The sequence below is a fragment of the Pongo abelii genome, chromosome 3 (assembly GCF_028885655.2).
Source record: "Pongo abelii isolate AG06213 chromosome 3, NHGRI_mPonAbe1-v2.0_pri, whole genome shotgun sequence".
Taxonomy (NCBI): domain Eukaryota; kingdom Metazoa; phylum Chordata; class Mammalia; order Primates; family Hominidae; genus Pongo; species Pongo abelii.
Window position 1 is genome coordinate 60044098 of NC_071988.2, and position 20114 is coordinate 60064211.

The following is a 20114-nucleotide window of genomic DNA, read 5'->3' on the forward strand; positions in this document are numbered from 1 at the left end:
GTCAGGCGCAGTGGCTCATGCCTGTAATCCCAGCACTGTGGGAGGCCAAGGTGGGCAGAACACTTGAGCCCAGGAGTTCAAGGTCAGCCTCGGCAACTTAATGCGACTCAGTCTCTACAAAAAATTTTAAAATTAGCCTAGCATAGTGACATGTACCTATAGTCCCAGCCACTCAGGAGGCTGAATCAGGAAGGATCACTTGAGCCCGGGAGGTCAAGGCTGCAATGAACCATGATCGCACCACTGCACTCCAGCTTGGGTGACAGAGCAAGACCCTGTCTCAAATATATATATATATTTATAGTTATAGATATATAAATATATATTATATATATTTATAGTTATAGATATACAAATATATTATATATATTTATATATAGTTATATATATATAGTTTTATAGTTATAGTTACAGTTATAGTCTAGCAAAAAAAAAAAAATCCAGAGTTCTGTTGCCCAATCTCTTCTCAGTTGTCAAAATTTACTTCTAAGAAGCTGACAAACTCAGCCACATTAAGATTTAACTAATACCACTTAGTACATTGCCCTACCCAGTGGCATTTTAAATCCCATGTAGTAGGATTTTAGGTATATTCAGAAACAGAATTGGGACATAGGTCAACGCTAAAGAGGAGGTGTTCTTTGTTTCTAAGCAAATAGGTATAACTTACTAAGCTGATGTTGAGGATGGTTCTTATCAAAAAGATGAAGTGAGATTCTGGTATACTCAGAAAGGGGCCATAATGTTGGTCCTGTGATCATAGATAGGAGTGACAAAGAACAGCCTTTAAAAAAAAAAAAGTAAACGAAAAACTACAATCTATAGCCTAGGAACACTTATTAAGATGAGATTTAACCAAAGACTATAAAATCTTAAATAGTAGATAATAAGGTCAAGCCAAGTTACTATTTTCAGCTTGGAACAGATGATGAGACAGGAGGACATAAATGGAAATTAAAAGAAAAGGGATTCAGAACAGATCAGAAGGTTACCAAAAATAATCAATGGCTGAAATGACTTTCTGGACTCATTCACTTGTGCTGAAAATATTGGGTCATTGAAAAAGTAATGAGATGATATTCTTGGGAAATGGAATAGTTAAAATGAACGAGTCCAGATGGATCCGAAGACTTTAATCATTCTAAAGAGAAATGCTGGCTGGGACTCTCTCTCTCCCAAACCAAGTTAAAATTTAATTCTAGGGAGAAAGCTAGGTATAGGATAAGAGACCTTCATGTTTTACGTTCCATGGGTGTTTGCAGCTCCTTGGAAGTTATAATGGTGTTTAATATCAAGGGGTTTTTATGACTGGTGCCTCCTACAGGAACTAAACAAGAAAAACGAGCAAGACGGCCACTACAGACAAAGGAGCCTTGGAGTTCATTCTCATCTAGGCTCCCATCCAAAGCCAAAATCTTCCCAGTGCTCCCACTAGTCTCACATCTTCTGATGCACAATTCCAGGAACAAGACAATTCAGAGGCAGCCTAATCTACTACTGGACAGCTCTAATTGTTAGATGGCTAGAATTGTTTCTGGCAGGATCTGGCCTCCCAGTTTCCCCACTGAGTCTAATTATGTCCTTCAGAGCTATAACCCATGTGTCTATTTCCACTTCTACAGGGTGACCCAACAAATACTTAAAGGCAGTTCAATCTCAGCTTTCTCTTTGCCAAGATAAACATTCCCATTTCCCTCATACTACGTGTTTTTCAGATTCTCTGCTTTTCTGACCACCATCCTTGGAAAGATCTAAATGTTTAATTATGCATGCGCACGCGCGCGCGCACACACACACACAAACACACACACAGAGTGGAGGGTCTCAAATTGAATATGTTTCCCCAGATGAAGCTAAGAAGTGTGTCAACTACCTTATTTGATCTGGAAACAGCTACTCTGTTGATACAGCCAAATAATATTAGCAATAACCATTATTTATTACAACCGACTACATGCCAGACACTGGACTAGCCACTTTGTATACATTATTTCTAATCCTAACCATGGCCCATTTTAATATTCCCATGATACAGATGAAAATATTGAAACTTAAAGAGAAAATAACTTGCTCAAGGTCACAGAGCTGGAAAATAGCTAAGCAGGGATTCAAATTCAGCTGTCTTGACACTAAAGCTGTCACTCTTCCAGTAGATCATGCCATCTGATAGTTTCTTAATGACTACCTCCCTGTTTTTTTCATTTGTACTCATGGTCAACCAAAATCCCCAGACTTCTTTCACCTTCACAGGTGTTAAGGCTTTGTACCCAGCAGGGGAGTAAAGTACTTTGCAAGGTAGTGGCATTCATCCCAAAGTATGCCAGGAGAGAGAGGCTGGACCCAGGCCAGGTGAGGTACAGGTCTGTGACCTCAGGATAGGCCATCCATGCTCCAAACCCTAATCTGAGCAGCCATACAGCCAATGCAGCCTACCATCAAGGGGTCTCAGGAAGACCTCATAGGGAGAGTGGAGCAGGAACACAGCCTCAGAAGTACAAAATATTGACTATGAGAATGTCAAGCTCATCCAAGTTTCTACATAGATGTATTAGTCCATTCTCATGGGTAATTTATCCAGAAAACAGGTTTAATTAACTCACAGTTCTGCATGGCTGGGGAGGCCTTGGAAAACTTACAATCATGCTGGAAGGGGAAGCAGGCACATCTTCCCCGGGAGCGGGCGAAAGAGCAGTGTGCGTAGGAGGAACTGTCAAACACTTATGAAACCATCAGATCTCGGGAGAACTCACTCACTATCACGAGAACAGCATAGGGAAAACCACCCCCATGATCCAATCACCTCCCACCAGGTCCCATCCTTGACACATGGGGATTATGGGGATTACAACTGGAGATGAGATTTGGATGAGGACAAACAGCCTAACAATATTAATGGAGTTCCGGCCCCCCGGCGCCTCAAGTGTATAAAACCACAAGGAGAATAAAGCTGGTCTTTGCTTACCTGGCTCAGACTCCATGATGTAGAAAAGGATGAAAAACAGGAAAACTGTAAGTATGCAAAAGATATAGACAGGCTGGGCATGGTAGCTCACACCTGTAATCCCAGCACTTTGGGAGGCAGAAGCGGGCAGATCACTGAGATCAGAAGTTCAAGACCAGCCTGGCCAACATGATGAAACCCCGTCTCTACTAAAAATACAAAAATTAACTGGGTGTGGTGGTGTGAGCCTGTCATCCCAGCTACTTGGGAGGCATGAGAATCACTTGAACCCGGGAGGCGGAGGTTGCAGTGAGCTGAGTTCACACCACTGCACTCCAGCCTGAGCGACACAGCAAGACTCATCTCAAAAAAAAAAAAAAAAAGATACAGACAGAAGGGAGCAAGGCCTATGCTTGTAAGGCCTGACCTCTGGTGCAGAAAAGGATTAACTCGGGAGGCTTGGAGTGCCCAAACCCTGCACATTCCAAAAAAAGGAACTGGCCCTTGGCCAGCTCCTGGGGGATAACCTGTCAGACGTTGGAATATCCTGCCTGAAAAAAAGTGTGTCTTTGTATACCTGGATCCCTAAGCCACAACAGATAGTTTATGCTAACAAGGTGATGTGTGGCAAATCCGTGGTTTGATTCACCCGACCATGCTCAATCAGTTTGACCTCTGGGGAAGTTGCAGCCTTAGCAGCTAAGGTCAGCCACATGAGTGTTCTTTGCCTATGTGACTTACCCCTCATAGAAACCCTGAACACCAAGACTCAAATTGGCAATACTTTATGCATGTTGCCACACATCAGTGCTGGGGGGATTAAGTGGTATCCATGTGACCCCACTGGATGACAACATCTGGAAGCTTCTGTCTAATTTCTCCTTGACTCTACTCTGTATACCTTTTTTCTTTGTTGATTTTAATCTGTATCTTTTGCTCTATAAACCATAACTGTTAGTATAACAGCTTTTCTGAGTTCTCTGAATCCTTCTAGTGAATCATCAAACCTAAGGGTGGACTTGGGGACCCTACACACACTTCCCAATGGCAGCCTTTGGGAAGGGGTGGCTGTGAATGGCAGCCTTGTTGGAAGACTTAGAACTCAGAGAGAGTTAGAGCCCAGAATGGAGGTTAACTCCAAACCTCCTTCTCTGTGGCTATACAGAACTCGTGTATTACAGACCCACTGGCCCCTCACTGGTACCAAGGGAGAGCCAAATCTGCCTGCCAGGGATGGGGTTGTTATTTGAAACAAATAGGATGGATCTAAGTAAACTTATTGGCAGGATCTATAGTTCTAATTGTGAAAGCAATACATATTTGTTGTCAGAAATCTGAACAACAAAACAAAATAAAAAAGAAAACAGTCCATTGGAACCCCACCACTCAAAGGTAGGCATGGCTAATATTGTGGTGTAGTTCTTACTAGTCAATTTCTTTTTCATGAATATGTAGCAATATCCCCAATGAGACAGAATTTTAAACTTTTAGCAAGAAAATCTGCAAGTTAAAAGTTGCCAGCCACTTCCATGTCTAACAAGTCATCCTGGGACACATTTTTTTGTCCTGGAAACAATCACCCAGGCAGTTTCTTTTAGCTTTGCAAATATAAGGCAGAGGCGCTCATCGACCAAAGGCAGGAATGTTAGTCACAGGCAATGTTTTTTCTCAGCTCCCCATTTGTTCCCCAGGATACCCAGGCCAAATGTCACTGGGAAGTACTAAATAGTTGAGCCCATTTGACAGGGGGCCTAGAAGCCTCATAGGAGAAAACAAATCAAGACTCCCAACTACTTCTCCTTAGGTTCACTTGTTTTCAAACATCTCTGATAAGCTCAGTGGGTCTTCTGCAGGAGCCTGGATTACTAAATTGTTGGTGTTAGCGGGGAGGTGTTTTAGGTATAGCACATTGCCAAGGCTGGAACCTTCTACCGCAGCAGCCACTGCAGCCCCATGGGCATGGTTTGAGAATTGTGTATATGAGGACAAACTAAGAAGCTGAAACATTGAGAACCCAGAGCATTGCTGGCATAAGAGAGTGAGAAGAGGTCTCTTCCCAGCACCGCAGGAACTATCCCCTGACCAGCTGTGACAGCACAGACAGTGATAGCTCAAGGCTGTGTGGACAGCTGCTTTTACCAGGCAGTGGTGTTAGGGAACAGCAAATACAGCCCATGGTGGACCCATCATATTTTCCAGTGCTGTCTCTACAAGGGATTTGGGAGTATCACTGATCCTTTAGCCTGAATAAACTGGGACTGTGGAACCTTAAATGTATGACAGAAAGGAAAACACTGGGAAAGAGAGACGAGCATGTTAATGCTGATAAATCTATGCATGCTACCATCCTGCAAACTGGTGAAAGCTGTTGGCTACCCAGCCTTGGGCCATTCCTGTCTGCGCTGTCACAGCTGGTCAGGGGATGGTTCTCATGGTGCTGGGAAGAGGAGATCAATGACTCAGTTCAATGGAGACATGTGACCATTTCTTTTTCTTTTTGAGACAGCGTCTCACTCTGTCACCAGGCTGGAGTGCAGTGGCGCAATCTCGGCTCACTGCAAGCTCCGCCTCCCAGGTTCAAGTGATTTTTCTGCCTCAGCCTCCCGAGTAGCTGGGACTACAGGTGCATGCCACCATGCCCAGCTAATTTTTTGTATTTTTAGTAGAGACAGCATTTCACCATGTTGGCCAGAATGGCCTCCATCTCTTGACCTCATGATCCGCCTGCCTCGGCCTCCCAAAGTGCTGGGGTTTCAGGCGTGAGCCGCCGTGCCTGGCCACATGTGACCATTTCTTACACCCCAAGTTGAAGCAGAAGACATAAGCAACACAAAAATACAAATACACACAATTTGCAACAAAATGGGATTAAACTGCATAATGCTATATGTTTTTCCCCACTTAAAATTATCTATCAAGCATTTTCTAATGACATTAAACATATTTGTAAACATAATACTATTAGGTAATGACAATAGCTAAAACTGATGTAGTGGTTATTTAGTATCTACTATGTGAGGCAGTATTATTAACCCTATATGCTAGATAAGAAAACTGAGGCACAAAAAGGTTATGTAACTTGTCCAATGACCTATGGCTAGTAAAAGAAGCTAGCATTTGAACCCAAGTAACCTTCAGTGCTAACACTCTCATTTTAACACATCGCATATTTAATCATTTTCGTACAGTTGCATATTTCTTCTTTCCCATGTTTTCACTGCTATAAATATGCAGTGATAAGCATCCTTATACACAAAGCTTTGCAAGTCAATTAAAACTTTTAACATAAATGTAGAATTTTACATTTGTTTAATTCCATCACTTTTAATTTAGACCTGCAAGATTGTCTTAAATCTTGATTCTGCAATTCAAATTTTCCACTTTTCCTCTCAGCTTTGCATCATTCAGATTTAACTGACCTACTCTGCTAAACAAATAGTTTATCTAAAGCTTGACCTGGACAGGGAAAAGATCCAATGGCTTGGCTCCTGTCTCGCTCACTAGCTCATCTCAGTCTTCTTTTGATGCCCCGTCACACAGTCTTCCAGTTCCTCAACAATACCATGCTCTTTCAGGCCACAGGGCCTTTGCACATTCTACTTCTTCTCCTGCGACCCCCTCCTCTCACCTGGTAAATTCCCAGTAGTCCTCTGTATCTTAGCTAAAGCTGAGGCTGGGGGGAGTTCTTTGTTATATACTTTCACAGAACTATATTCTTTTCCTTCCAAATGGGAAATTTATGCACTAGGTCATGAAATAATCTGATTAATAGCTGTCTCTCTCCCTCAACAACAGACTCTATGACAGCAGGGGCCATGCCTACTTCTTGTCCATGTTATCCTTAGCACCAAAGCTGTACAGTTGGCCCTCTGTATCTACCAGTTTTGCATGCATGGATTCAACCAGCTGCTGATAAAGACCCAGTGACACCGAGGGCCAGCTGTACGTACATATTTTCCATTCTTGGTTGGTGAATCTACCAAATGGCCAACTGTTCTATGCCATTTTATGTAAGGGACTTGAGCATTTGTGGATTTGGTACCCTCGGTATGGTGGAACAATCCCTGAGGCTGAAAAGGACGGACTGTACTGGGCCCTTAGAGACATTTAATGAATGTTTGCTGAATGAATGAATGAATGAATGCAGCACCCTGTGGCTCAGCAGTAGAACTGTGACCCTCCGTGCTGATGGTTAGCATGCACAGATTTATCAGCCCTCCTTGAGGACAGTGCTTCAATCAGTTAAAATGTACAGCCTGCCTGTTCTTCTCTTAGCCCCAGGATATTGCCAGAAAGTTTATCAGCTGCAGCTGAGTTCAGGCAATGTGACTGACCTCCTCTGCTCTCTCCTCTTTCCAGGCATCCTCTATTCAGTCTCCAGTTGTCCTTCCAAAGGCAGCTAATATAAGACTCCCTGATTAAAAGCTTCTGTGGCTTCACAGTGTCCTCAGGATCAAGTCCAAGCTCCTAATCTTGACATTCAAGCTCCTTCACATTCTGGCCCTTGCCTCCTTTTTCCCTGTCATCTGCTGCCACTGACATCCCCAACCCCAACCCCATATGCATACAACAAAGATACTCCACAGTACTAAAAGTCTTCCCATACACCATGCACTTGTATTCTTTTGACACTTTGCTCTCTCTCCCTAGAATGCAAATCTCTCTTCTCTGTCTGACAAACTCCTACTCATCCTTCAAGGTCCAGCTCAAAAGTCACCTCCCCTTTTGAAGGTCTCCCTGGCTCCTTCCCACCCTCATCAAAGGCGGAATTAATTTTCCCTTCTCTTGTGTTCATGTGGCATTTTGAACTTAATTCTATGTTAGTGCCCTTGCTATGTTCAAGTGCCTGTGTTCCCTGAGGATGGCGGGCTCCTCGAAGGTAGGCATCTTATCTTATTCAGTTTTATTTCTCACCTCAGCCCTTCCCATAAAATAAGCATTCCATAAATACTTGACGGGGCTTGTCTTTTGGTATTATCCCACTCCACAAGTCTAGTGACACTTGCAAAAAGCATTTGACTTTTGGAGTCATGGCTGACCAACCTGCTAAGATCCAGCAATAGGTGGGATATGGGGATTTTCAGGAAGGGGAGTGGTAAGTTCACGGGAATGTGGAATTTAACCTCTCTGCTTCCCCAACCGCCACAACAGCCACTAACCTCCCAGCTCTGTCAGCCCAGTGGAGCTGCCTGCTAAACCTTGCTGATTCTGTCAGCAGCCCATCTTCCCTTTCCTTCCTTTCAATGTCCTCTGCTTCTTCATGAATTAGCTACAGTTCTGCACTGGCTCAAGATGAAGGGGCTATGGACAGAATATAGAAAAACCTTCATAGGCCAAGCACAGTGGCTCACACCTGCAATCCCAGCACTTTGGGAGGCTGAGGTGGAAGGATCACTTGAGGTCAGGAGTTCGAGACCAGCCTGGACAACATAGCAAGGCTGTCTCTAAAAAATAATAATAATAATAATTTAAAACGTTTAAAAAGAAAAACCTTCCAAAACTAAGAGCAGTGAGGACTGTTGAGTTTCTTGAGGAACGAAACAGAGCTTTCTGGGGCGCTCTGGCCCTCTCCACTACCTCTGTCTGCTCTGTCCTCCTACCTCAGCCTGCTCCCTCAGGCAACTCATCTTTTACACACCCCTTTGTCTACAGATTCTTCGCTGAGCTCTCCATATTTTCACCAGACCATTCTTTTCAACATTCCAGTCCCAAAATCTCAAAAGACTCTGATTGGCCCATTCCCCACGCATTTTTGTCGCATTAAGGTAGGTCTCCTGCCCAGGTCTAAACAGAGGGAGCTAGCAAACAGGTTTTGGTCCTGTGGCCTGGCGTGGTTTCCTCAGCAGAGGAGGGGAATGGGGGGGGACGGTTAAGTTTGGTGACTGCATCTCTAGGTAAGCACTAAAGACTTTTTTTTTTTTTTTACCTTGAAGAAGGCTTCAGAGAGAAACACCAGCTGACTGGAAGCAAAGCACTTGTTATTCAAAGCATTTCTAGACAGAAGACAACTTTGCCTACCATCCTCAATGGAATAGCAGCTCTTAGACTGGCTGCTTTCTAAGCATCATTTCCAAGCAGTCCCTATTGGCCTGGCAAAATGAAGAAATGGGTCTGTAGCTCAAAAGATAAACTTAGACTGGAGATTAAAATGTGGTTGTCATCAAGACAAGGCAGTGAAGAGGGTGGCGGTGGGTTTGCGAGGGTGCGCAGAGTGAGTCTTAGAAGAACAAATAATCCTGGGATAAGGGACGTTTAAAGGATTGGCAAAGGAAGAAAATTCCTGAAAAACGGAAAGGAACAGCCAGAGAGACAGAAGTCTCAGAACCAGAAACTAGCCAAGGTGGGATAGAGTTTGGAGGGAGAGAGCGCCAGTTCTACAAAGATCAAATAAGAAAAGGGTGAGCTTCAAGAAGCGAAGGGCCAGGCGTGGAAGAGGCCATCGGGAGCCCCGTGCAGTATCCCCCATAGTCGGGAAGAGGCAATGCCCCCGGCGCAGACAGTTGCGGATCCCAAGGTCACGCGTAGGACGCGGACCGGGAAGGACAGCCCCGCCGCCTTCCCGCGCCGGCTCCTGCGCAGCGCGTGACGACGGTGCCCTCTGCCGGCGACAGTGGGCATCACACTGCACGCGGAGCCCCTCTGCTCTGGTAACCCGAGCATGAGCGGCTGGCAGGCGCGGGAGTCTCTAAAAATAAAGCTCACTACACGAAAGGAGTCGGGAGAGGACACCACGGGGATGGGGACGTTTATCCTCCTCTGCACTTCTCCTTGGTCAAGTGAACTGGACCAATTTTATCCAAAGCAACGGTTACGCCTGGAGCCACAAAAACCCCTGAGTCCGAGTCAGCCCTATGCTGTGGATTCAGACTCGTCGTGACCCGCCAGGTACGGACCATCTGGAGATGGTGCGGCATAGTAGGCATCAGGGCGGCGCCGGTACCTGAGCCTCACCGCTGAGCCCAGGAAAGGGGGAGGGAAAAATGAGACGCAAGCTGGGAGAGGACGCATCGGCTGCACAATGCTGCCATCTACCGGACTCGTCCGGGAATGCTCTGCCAGCCGCGCGCTCGCCGGGCCAGCCCCAGCCCCGGAATGCAGGGGCGCCGCGTGCAACTCAACAGCACAAGGCACTGTCATTAGTGGTAGGTTTTCAGGCACAGCAACACTGGGAATCACCGACTCACGCAGCAGCTCAGGAAAATAAACAGTTGTTTTGTGTTTTGAGGTTCTGGAAATTCGTCATGAATTTTTTCATCTTAAAAAAATAAAGAAGCTTCTAGAAAGAGAAACTAACATGGGCAAATGAAAGAAAGTCTCCAGTAAGTGTGAAAATAAAAAGCAGACCAGTCTTTGGGGTCTGGAATGGTGTGGGTGGCAGGCTTTGGGTCAAGGTCACTTTGGGTCTTAAATCTGTGGGCTCCTCTGGGTTGTTTCCTCATCTGTAACATCACAGTAAAGTGGGCCTCTGGGAATGTTTTGAGGATCAGATACGATGATCCTTGAAAAGAGCTTGGAGAAGGATAAAATTATATGTCATCACTGGATGTGATCAAATCCAAACTCTTGCTGCAAATTAGGGTCGACCAAGCAAGATCTCCCACATCTAGGAGTTTTTGGAGTTGAGAGGAGTATTAGTGTATCTCAATTCTATTTTTCCAGGTGGTGTTTTCAATAAAACCTGACTATTTTTAAGGCTTCTCCCATACCACCCCCAGGGATGTTGTGAAAAAGAATTAAATCAGTTTCATTAAAAGCTCACCTCTGTCCTTGGAGAACAGCTACTAGAAAATGATTAGGGTATTTGTGTTTTGGAGTTGTATTTGTTGATAAGTTGAAATAAAATGTCAATCTTATTTTTAGAAGCTAAACAAAACATATGCTAGACATTTTTGCAGTGAGTACAATTCTTCCAATATTGCTGTTAGCAAAAAACTTTTAGAGAAATTAACAGTTTATTTGAGCAAAGAACCATTCATGAATTGGGCAGCACTCTGAACCAGAAGAGGTTCAGAGAGCCCTGCCCAGTAGTGTGGGCAGAGAGATTTTAAAGGCTGAACAGGCAAGCAAAGCAGATAAATCACCTGACTGGCTACAGGTAGGCACCTGCCTTATTTGGACATGGTGTGATGAGTTGGCTGCTGAGATTGGCTGAATCCTATTAATAGTTGCTTGTGATTGGCTGAAACACAGCTGTCTGTTATACTAGATATTTCATTTCTAGGTGAGGCAATGACAATGTTCTAAAATTGCTTGTGATAAAAGTTGCACATCTCTGTGAATATATTGAAACCACTGAAATGTACACTTTAAATGAAAAAATTACATGGTATACAAATTATATCTCAATAAAGCTGTTATTTTTTTTAAAAATACACTATAATTTTGAATATAGTCAATATCTGAAATTTCAGGGTCTAATTCACTATCAACTTACAGTGTGACCTCAGGCAAATCTCAACAATGTTGCTGAAACTTGTTCTTTGAAGATACATTGACATAAACAATGTGACTGTTCCCTTTGAGAAGGGAACTGCACAGTGCACTGTTCCTTTTTTAATACGTAATTGAGATAGGAGTCTCACTATGCTGCCCAGGCTGGTCTCAAACTCCTGGGCTCCACTGTTTCCTTTTGAGAAGCCCAATAAATAAGTCTGAAGGAGTCTAATGTAGGTTGTTCTTTGTAGCTGATGCCATTTTTCAAAGATGGCCTTAATAATATCTTCCATCCTACATGCTCTTCTGCAACGTGGCCTTGCTGCTAGAATCTAGTTGCTCTCAGCTTGAATCTACACTAACCTCAGTAACTCGCCTGTCACAAGAGAAGCAGAATACATGACACTGTGTGGCTTCCAAGGCAAGATCAAACAAATCTTGCAACCTCTGCCTTGCTCCTTTAGAATGCTCACTTTCAGACACCCCCTTTCAAGATTCCCCTTCTCACAGCTCAGTTGCATTGTTGTAAGATTCCCAAGCCATGTGATGAGGCTGGGTACAGGTGCTTTGTTCAGTGGTCCCAACTGATCCCAGCCTTTGAGTCATCCCAGCTAGATGTATGTGAAGAAGCCTCTAGATGATTCCAGGCCTCAACCATTCAAGTCTTCCTACTGAGGATCCAGACATGGTGGAGCACAGACAGTCACCCCTGCATGCACTGCCCAAATTTCTGACCCATAGGATTTATGTACATAATAATATGTTACACTCCTAAGTTTGGAACTGTATGTTATGCAGTCATATATTACCAAAACATTGTTCTAATTAAGTGGTCAAATTCTGTTCCTCTGACAACCTGACCAGTCTAGGGCCAAGGAACAAGGAAAAATATCAATAGAGACCACTTACTGGGCATCTATTATATGCCAGAGTGGTGCTAGGTGCTCTCTGTACTTTAATTCTCCCAGAAACCCACCAGGTATGTGGTATGAGCCCCACTGGCTAAACAAGGAAGCTGTAGTGAGGTAACTTTGAATAACTTACCCATGGTTAGATAGACAGTGGATAGACAGCTGGACATGCACGCTAATCTCATTATACTCTCACCACATCCAAACCATGTGCTTTCCCTTACAATGTAACCCCCATCTCCAACCCCCAGACTCTCCACCAGTAATGCAAGACTAGAACTGCAAGAATAGTATTGAAGTATGTGAAGAATTATGACGTTTTTAGTTTCACTGTCAAAACTACAGGAAATGTGTAGAATACTGAGGGGTAGAGGTGTTAAAGGTGTTTGTTTTCATCAATTCACTTTATAAAAATAGATTTAAATAATAAAAAGGAAATGAAGGAAACTTTCAAAATAGAGCAGATTTCATTTTTCTGGCCTCCCTTACCTGAAGTCAAGACTGATAAAGGCAAAAAGAGAGACTTTTCCATCCTAAGTCAGACTTAGGGTAGAGATCTGGCTGGGTGATTTATTGTCCTTAGGACCCAAGAAGATGGCCAAATTGTGGGAGATGACTGAGTAGACCAGGACTCTTTGGGGAAAGGCCAGAACCTAGGGTAATCTGGAAGGTGTTAGGCTAGATCAACCCCTAGACATTTCTACACCTCCTCACCACACACCACAACCACACCCCCAAGCAGTAGTTATATAATTATTCAGTATATAAATTGTTTATTTAATGTCTATGTTAGTCAGAGTTCTCAAAAGGAACAACTTATAGGAGATAGATGACAGATACATACATACATAGATGAGAGGCAGAGAGAGGGAGAGAGATTTATTATAAGGAGCTGGCTTACACAACTGTATTAGTCCGTTCTCACACCACTATAAAGAAATACCTGAGACTGGGTAATTTATAAAGGAAAGGGGTTTAATTGATTCACAGTTCCACACGGCTGGGAGGCCTTAGGAAACTTACAACCATGGTGGAAGGGGAAGCAAGGACCTTCTTCACATGGCGGCAGAAGAGAGAAGTTCCAGCAGGGGAAATGCCAGACACTTATAAAACCATCAGATCTCATGAGAACTCACTCACTATCACAAGAACAGCATGGGGGAACCGCCCCCATGTCTAACCACATCCTTCCCTTGACATGTGGGGATTATGATTTGAGATGAGATTTGGGTAGGGACACAGAGCCAAATCATATCAATAACTATAGAGGCTGAGAAATCTCAAGATTTGCAGTTGCCACGCTAAAGACCTAGGAGAGCTGCTGGAGTGATTCCAGTCTGAATCCAAAGGCCTGAGAATCAGGAGAGCCAATGGTGTAAGTTACAGCCCAAGGGTAGAAGATTGATGTTGCAACTCAAGCAGTCAGGCCAATGAAGTTCCCTCTTAGTCAGTTTTTTTGTTGTCTTCAGGCCTTCAACCAATTGGACAAGCACCGCACATGTTTAGGGAGGGGAGTCTGCTTGCTCAGTCTATCAATTCAAATTTTAATCTCATCCAAAATCACCCTCACAGACACACCCAGAAAAATGTTTGACCAAATGCTTAGGCACCCTATAGCCAGTCAAGTGGACACACAAAATTAACCATCACAATGTCTACTGCCCCTGCCAGATGATAAGCTCCCCAATGCCTGTGACTATTTCTTGTTCCCAGACATAGTCCCAGAACCTGGCATAATCGTCCATCATAAAGAAGCTGTTACATAAATATTTGTTGAATGAATGAGGCATCACCCCTAGGAGGCTTCTTCATTGACATTAAACTGCCAAGTCCCCTATGAGCACCCAATTATGACCATGCTCACCTGAGTGTGAAATAGCCGTCATTCTGTGAACTGCCTCTTAAATTTCAAGGTCTAAAGCAGATGACCTACCCAGTCGCTCGCTACCAGTAACAGTGATATAAAGTGAAGAAGCAGAAGCTAAAAATAGAGTAAAGACATTTAGGGATGCAGATAAATCTAGAGTAATCCAATAGAAATGTAATGCAAACCACGTGGGTATTTTATATTTTCTAGTAGGCACAATTGTCAAAATTAAGAAGGTAGGTAAAATAAATTTTTATCATATTTTACATTAATATAAATATAAATTAGTTTTTAAATGTATTTCACCCAACATATCAAAAATATTATTTCAACACATAGTCAATACAAAATTATTAATGAGGTATCTACCTCCTTTTTTCTTTTCTTTTCTTTTCTTTTTTTTTTTTAATGTAGAGACATGGTCCTACTATGTTGCCCAGCCTGGTCTTAAATGTCTGGGCTCAAGCAATCCTCCCGCCTTGGCTTCCTAAAGTGTTGGGATTACAGGTGTGAGCCACCGCACTCAGCCTTACCTTCTTTTTTGAAGCCTTTGAATTTCACATACACGTCTCAGTTTAGACTGGCCACATTTCAAGGGCTCAGTAGCCAAGTGTGGCTAGTGGCCAACACAGTCTAGTGGGCAGCAGCATAATGCCTGACTACTTGCAAGCAAGGACTAGTGGCATCCTCTGAAGCTCTGGTTACTTAGTGAGACTGACATGAGGTTCCGTGGGATTAAATGTCTTTGTCCCCTTGTCTTCTCTGATTTGAGAAAAATCAGAACCAGGATAACCATGTACCAGAACCTTGTGGAGCCAGAAGAGGCCAGAATTCAGGACCTACCCTGCTCCTTACAATTGGCGAGACCTGGGGAAGTCACTCAATCTCTCCAAGTGCCATTGTCCTCGCGAATGAAACAGCATTGTTGAGAGAATGGAATAAGACAGTAAAACCCTGTGCAACTTCAGGATTTTAGGCTGAACTCCTCAGACATGGAACTAAATTGGGGTCTTGCTATTGGCCTCTTCTGCACAATGGCTGAGTCTTGAAGTGGGATATGGAAGGGAGTTTCCACTTCCCTAGGACTTCCTGGGACCCCTGAAGGAAGTTAGTCCACAGTCCACGAGAGGCCACTGGATGGTGGATTTCATGGTTGCCACTCACAGAGGGAGCCGGTGGTGTTTCCCAGTTCCTTGACACGGGCTTCTAGGCCAGACATAAGAGATTTCACGTAGAGCAAACAAACTGCCAGTACAGCGAATCAGTGGTGCCCTCTATGATGTGGTCAAATGATGCACATGCCCTCCCTCTCTGCTGTTTTGAAATTATCCCAGGAGCTCAGAGAGCTGTGGACGGGGACACCTACCTGGCCTCTGCGTGGAATGATGCCAGGATCCATCATATTAGGAAGACATTTCCAAGCTCATGTGAGGCCCTTGCAGCTGCTTCGGATCCTCTGCCCACCAGCTGCTCACCTTCAAATTTTCTTTAAGAGCAGCTTCTAAATGCTATTGGCATTTAGAAATCTGCCACGTTCTCCTATTCTGTAGTTTGTACATTGGTTTCCATTAACCTCTTTCCAAATGTTATCAAATTCATGTCTCCATTCATGATCCATCAGCCTCTTTATCTCTCAGAAAGGCAACAGAGGAAAAAGAAACAAGCCCAAATGGCTTTTTTGGCTGCCCATAGCGTTCTTGGAAATCTGTTGGTGATGCAGCCAGTGCCTCCTCTCCTATTGTTGGTCCCAGCTGGCAGGCATGGGCTGACAGTGCATCCACCAGCATCTGTGTTGTTTTATTCTGCAGAATAAAGCCTGGTTCTTTTCTTCCCTCTACCAAAGTAAAAGAGGAGTCGTGGGTAACTTGTACATTATCTGCGTGAGACAAAAATGTGTCAGATGCTTCCTGCTGCAGTGGGACTGGCAGAGAGAGTAGCAAAGGCACGCACCACTTCTAGGGCCCCTGCAGAGGAGCCACAAGCTCCCAGGACTGTGGAGAGGATGGATGGAAGAAGCAGGTGCAAGAGAAGAGGACAGATGGGGAACAGAAAGAAGGTGGAGAAAAGGTTAAAAAAAAAAAAAAGAGGATAGTTCTGGCAGCAGGGAGGAGACATGTCTGTTGGATGCATGTGTGGTAGGCATGAAAATGAGCCACCCAGACCATCCTTCAGGAAGCACTTGCTGCGCAGCTGCAGGAGGCAGCCAGAGCAGGCAGCCTCTGACAGCAGCTCAGGGGCTGCCTCTGCAGCAGGAGCTGCCTCACCCAAGAACACCTCCTTCTCAGGGAGCCAGATCTGGTGACTGAGTGAGGCAAGGCTCTAAGGGCTGGCCATCTCAGCCCATCATGGGACAATGCAGATGGACAATACTCACTGCAGGGCTCCTCGGGTTGGCCAAGGCTCTCCAGGGCCCGCATTACAGCTCAACCTACCCCTCTGCCCAGTTCTTGCTTCCCCCCCTTTCTAAGCGCAGGAGCTGATCCCTAATAAATGTCTTGCACCCCAAACTCCATCTCACCATCAGCTTCCAAAAACTCACACTGCGATGGCCTAGATTTTATTGTACCAGATACTTTACATGTTACTCCCTTAATCTGTACTGATATATTTTATATATATATATATGTGCATATATATGTGTGTGTATGTGTGTGTGTACATATATATAAATTAGTCCCCTTTTCCATCTAAGGAAACCAAAGCTCTAAGGGGTTAATAACTGGTGCTTGGGTCACATGGCAGCAGAACTGAGGTTAAACTGAGCTGATGCAGCATCAGTGTGTGATACGCCCTTTCTACCACATCCTACCACCCTGGGCTTGCACATCAGAAGACCATCCAAATAACTGCTGATGAACCTGGAGGACACCAGAAAATCAGGGAAGGAGTGAGTCCCTTTAAGAGAACAGTAAAGATGGGAGGACACTGCAGTCAGTATCCCTTGGACAGTCCCTTGCACCAAAAATACTCCCCTCACCTGGCTGATTGCTGACTACAATTCCTTGCCTTCCAAAATTGGGGAGAAAAGCTAACATATAAATCCTCAGAAGCGTCTCACATGCACTTGCTGCACTCCTGTGGGTGAGTCACAAGCCCCAGGCATCCCTGTTTGTGCTTCTGTCATCCTCCACCTCACCTTCCTGCTCAGCCTGCCCTAGATCCCTCCTATCACCAAGGGAAGAAATCTGATAAACTAACTCCTTCAGAGTGACAATGTGTGTTTACATTTTGCAAGACAATTCAGGGAGGGGAAAATGTTTCACCCAAGCAGCCAGGCTCCGGGTTGGGAGGGCATCTTGAGGCAGGAGCATCATGACACTAGCTGTTACTTCATAAATTTGTGTTTGCAAGTCCAGCATGCCCGAAGCCATTTATTTCTTCCTAGTTATGTTGCCTGTAATTGGGATAAGGTAGATAATAGTCCCTTACTAATTATCTAGTGGTAAAAATAACTATCCTTTACATAGGTATGGATAACACAGATATTTTCTAAAAGCCAAAATAGAGTTATTCATTAAGCAACATCACTAAATACTAGACTCTAAAATATAATACACAATTAAAGTAAGTTTTTTGATAAAAATCATTTGAAATTTAATTTTACTAGGCTCTTAAATAAGTCCCTTTAATCTAAGCATAGCTTCCCCTGGGCTGGATGAGCATGGCCCTGACTCCCTCACCCTGTGACACTGGGACGCTTCTCTAGCATGCATCTACATTTCACCAGCCCTGATGTTGGCAAGTCTGTGAATCCTTCATCCAATGAAGAGATCCAGAATATGCCACTTCAAAACATGCCACTTTGGCATAAGGATTATTTTGAGCTGAAGGCAATTGAGAATCAACAGATGCAGGAAGAGTTCTCTGCCCTCCTCTTGTCTGCCTAAAAGCAGGGTGTAAATTTCCCTTTGTGAAGGTGTCCCACCCTTCACCCCAATACCAGGGAGCAAAAGCAGTCATCACCAGAGAGAGAGAGTTGACACCAAGAGGAGTTTGCAAAAACAGAACCCACTAAAATAAGCTTTTATCTTCCATTAGTTCTCCCATATATTTTTCAGTCACTTCCCTACCATGTCTCATCCCTTGAAGCCTAAACCCCCTTTCTTTTGTTAAAATGCGATATTAGCCCTGGAGCCTAACTAACCACTTCTTTGAGTTTCACTTCTTTTCTGTGAACTCCCATGCACATAAAATACGAATAAAACTGTATGCTTTTCTTTTCCTCCTGTTAATGTGTCTTTGTTAGTTTAATTTGTAGGCCCCAGGTACTAAATATAAGAAAGTCAAAGAAACGTTTTTTTGTCTCCCACAACTACAAGCACCTTTTTTTTCCCAAACCAGAGAGCCTCTTTGTTACTGCTGACAGCCTCCCTCTGTCATGTGGCTCAGGGACATCCTACTTAATAATGCAGGCTGTCTTTGTTCTCACCTTCAAAGAAAAACGCTTTCAGAATGATCCAGCTACTGAGAGGGAAACCCCATAATCTCCTGGTGTCTTTCTTCTCCAGGAGCAGGAAACTTGAGACGTGGGGTAAGCACCACCCTGGAAGTCAAGAGGTTTGGGTTCTTTCCTGACTCTACTCTGTAACCTTGACATTAACCAGACAAGGGCTCAGTTCCTTTACAGAAGGAAGGAAAGGGAAAGAGAGAGAGGAGGGGAGGAAAATGGGGGACAGAGGAGGAGGCAAGAGAAGGGGCGGGCAGGGAGAGGAAAGAGAAGAGGGGAGAAGGGAAGGGCAGGGAAGCAGCCAGGAGAGGTGATTCTAGCCCCAGCTCCTCTGCTTTCTCCCAGAGTCACCGTGAGCCAGCCCCTCAACTCTCCAAGTTTCCATTTTCCCATCTGTAGACTGAGAGGAGTGGAAGGTGCCTAGATCAGTGTTTCTCAAGGTGTGGTTCCTCCACCAGTAGCATCAGCCACTGTTACCCAAACGCCAAAGGTCAGTCTAGGTCCTGCTGTTCACCACACAGAATGCCAATCACTGAGACAATGACTATTACCAAAGAAGAAGGCTTTCACCTGGCTCAGCAGCCAAGGAGAACAGGAGACAAAGCCTCAAATCTGTTTCCCTGGCCAACTAAAACTGGGGGGTTTCTGTACTGGCAGAAGGAATGTAGCTACAGGCAAGAAGGAATTAGGGCAGGATAAACAAGCAATCATGACAAATGAAGGGTCTGGCTGTCATTATCCGGTTGCAGTGATCTGGTGACTTTTAGTCTCTTGCCTGAGGGTTCATTTCCTGAGGAAAGAACCCAGATGAGGCAAACGTAAATTTCAAGTTTTAAGACCCCGGAGGGTCAACTTCTACATTTGTTTAAAAAAAAAAAAAAAAAAACCCTGTAAATATCAGTTCTATGGGAAAATTTGACCAGTTTCACCACCACAATGTTGGCATGAGGATCACTGGGAAATTTATCAGAAATGTAAATATTTGACCCTTTCCCCGACCAACTAAGGAAGAATCTCTAGGATGCACCCCAGAAATCTGTGTTTTAAGAAAATTTCCAGGTGATTCTCACTCAAATTTGAGAACCATAGGCCTAAACAATCTTACAGGTCTCTTCCAGATTAAAAAATCTCAAACTCTTTTTGCCCTAACCTTAAGAGTTTTTGCCCCAACTTTAAGTCTTCTTCCTCTCCCTCCTCCTCCTCCTTCTCTCTCTCTCTAAACAAACAAAAAAAAAAAAAATCCTGCTGCAAACTTCTTCTCTCCTCTCAATAGATTGCTAATTTCAAGGAACTTAAAATGAAGTTTGCAGTTATTTCCATAGCAGCCTTAACAAAACCATTAAGATGCTTTTGTTCTTTAATTCATCTGTTCCTTCTTTTAAAGGGACTGTGTTTCTTTTTCAGCTATAAATCCAATCTTATCTAAGGATAACCCTTAAACACACTTCAGCAGTACATAATTATCATCCCAATTAGCAGTGTAAGGAACGTCATTAAGTCATATCACCAAATTGA